Below are 3,045 nucleotides of genomic sequence, written 5' to 3'. Positions count from 1 at the left end.
AAGAAGAATGAAATTTGATTGGTTGTCATGGTTTTCAAAGTTAACACAAAGTTATTGGTTAACATTTGATCTTCCCCCCTATATATATATATATATATATATATATATATATATATATATACTGTTGCACACAATACCATTTTGATATATACTACAATCTTACTTAGAAAATAAATTATAGTGTTGACTCTTAACGATAAATGCTTACTGGGTAAGTATTTAAGTAAACAACCCCTTAGTTGATATCGAGTACTGGTGATGTGAGAACTTAGACATGTTTGATAAGATTAAATAATTAAGTCAAATATTGATCAATGGTCAAAATTGCTAAAAGTCAACACCCAATTAAGTGGCTTTTGATTTAAAAGAATTTGGAAAAATAAATATTTAAAGTTACAAGTTACAAGAGGCCCATTTTAAAAAGTATAATCCAATTGATGGCCCATGAATTGAATGTGTTACTTTTCATACCATTTGGTGTTAATAGATGTTCATACCTAACAAAAGCTATGTTACAAAAAATAGAATTCAATTCCATTACAAATTATGCACACCGAAGATACTAACTTAAAATCCTTTCACGAAATCCAAGTTACTAGATAATAGGGTCGAATCCAGAATTTTTTTCAAACGGTGGCACCATTTGACTATAAGAAAAAAAATATTGGGAAAAATTTCAAACGGTGGCACCGTTTGACCATAAGAAATAAACACACGGAATTTTTTTCCAAACGGTGACACCATTTAACTAAGAAAATGACATTAACATGATTCGAACTTGGGTGTGGGGTGAAATAAAGGCCTTGCAAACCAACTCTACCAAATAAAATTTGTTCTCATTGTAGTTTCAAAATACATACGGTGGCACACAACAAATTAATACGGTGACACATGTCACCTATACCACAAGCATAGGTTCGTTCATGCTCGATAACATTTCGTCAAACCAATCACCCCAAGTATTTTGTCAACAAATAACAAAAAATAATTGGGTAAATAAAGAATAAAAATATACGAAAACCAACAACAAAAATATAAATGTAAAAACAAATAAACAGTGGTTACTAGATCAGTGGGTGGGAGGAAGAACGTTTTATCCGAGTGAGAATGTAAGGAACTGATTTCACTACAATAAAATTGGGTTTATAGGATATTTTTAATTTTTAAGCATCTTAATAGACTTTTTTATAGGACCAAAAAATAAAGTGTCATATCTAAAGACGTTGTAATAAGTTTATATGACGTTTTTCGACGTCGTAATAAGTTTTTTAGAACACTTTTAATATAAAACGTCCATTTAGCAACTTTATAGGACACTATTTGTAAAACTGTCCTATAAAAACAAGTGTCCTATAAAAAATGAGTTTATAGGACACTTTCTCAAAAGTGTCCTATAAAGTTGCTAATGCGACACTTTATATTAAAAATGTTCTAAAAAACTTGTTAAAACGTCCAAAAACGTCATATAAACTTATTACAACACATTTAGATAGTACGTTTTATATTTTGGTCCTATAAATTAAGTCCTATAAAACGGTCTATTTGGCTGCTTAGAGATTAGAGATGTGCTATAAATTCAATTTTGTTGTAGTGACTACTTCAAAACTTTTTAAACCCGAAGACATTTGGGGTAAAAAAATTAAGATAAAAAACACTTGTTTTTTTTGGAAGTTGACTAGGGTCAACAGACCCCATATCTTATACTAAGGGTGCTTACGGCCCGGGTTGATCGGTTTGGAGCCGTTTTAACAACCCAACCCAATGTTGGCAGTTTGAAAATTTTCAACCCAACCCAACCCAAACAAAAGTTCAACCCAACCGAACCCAACCCGTTCGGGTTGATCGGGTTGTGTTTAAACAATGTAAAATCACATAAAAATAAAGGAAACTTTTCTTTGAAATACGACCGACCATTCAAGATAATATGCAAGTTCATCAAATACTTAGATATTACAATAAAAATGTTTAAACCAAATGATAATATATCAATCAACAACAATAGTTTTAGACGTTTCCAACCCCGATGCTTTCGCTTTCTTGACGTTGAGGTTGGTCATGTCATGATTGTCATATACAATTCAAAGCTAAAATTAAGGTCGGGTCCATCGGGTTGTCGGGTTTTTTTGGGCCTGACCCAATTCCAACCCAATAAGGTCGGGTTGGCTAATTTTTCTATCGATCATGCATCGGATTACCTCGGGTTGGGTTTTTTTTTAAAAAAATCGGGTTGGGTTGGTCGGGTTCATCGGGTTTTTGAGTACCCCTAGCTTATACTGTGTCTCTGCCCCTGTGTACCATTCTCTCTTTGCTTTGGGGTGGCTGAATTTAAGAGAAAATGGTTTTCCTTTTTTTTTTTTTATTAACCTGGATATCGAACCTGTTAGGTGAGCCGATTAATCCCAGGACGATCACCTGCTTTGTAGATAGCCCGGAATCACCGCATTTGAACCTCCATGGTCACAAGAGGATTTTTATTCCTCCTTGATTTGAACTTGAGACCTCCTAACGCTTTTGATCCTTAGAGCTAAGTTCAAACCAATCAAACACCACCCTTGTGGTTAATGGTTTTCCTTTTTGCTTTGGGGTGGCTGAATTTAAGAGAAAATGGGTTGTCTCTTTGCTTTGGGGTGGCTGAATTTCAGAGAGGGTTTGGTGCACATCTTATAGGTTAGCATAAAATCAAGGATTAACCCTAATTTTCCCAACGGATAGACTTTTCTTTTTTACTTTAATCCGTAAGTCTAATAAAATTAATATAAATACATTTATATATAAAACCTTATAATTAATATAATTATATTTTTGACATACTAGAAGAGTATCCGCGCAATACAGCGAGACGCATCTCRATTTTAATGTTCTATTTTATTATTTGTCTCTGTCGATGCTATAATACGATTTTATGTGTTTTTAAGAAAGCAATAGTGATTTTATTTTTAAATAAAATATAAATTTGAAAATATCATAAAAATTTGAAAAAAAAAATCAATGTTAATATCAAATCAACTATTTAATAGTTCTCAATTTTTATGTAAAATATTTAAT

The sequence above is a fragment of the Cynara cardunculus genome (genome assembly GCF_001531365.2).
Source record: "Cynara cardunculus var. scolymus isolate 2C chromosome LG 1, CcrdV1, whole genome shotgun sequence".
NCBI classification, from domain to species: Eukaryota; Viridiplantae; Streptophyta; class Magnoliopsida; order Asterales; family Asteraceae; genus Cynara; species Cynara cardunculus.
Note: the sequence above shows the minus strand (reverse complement) of the source record.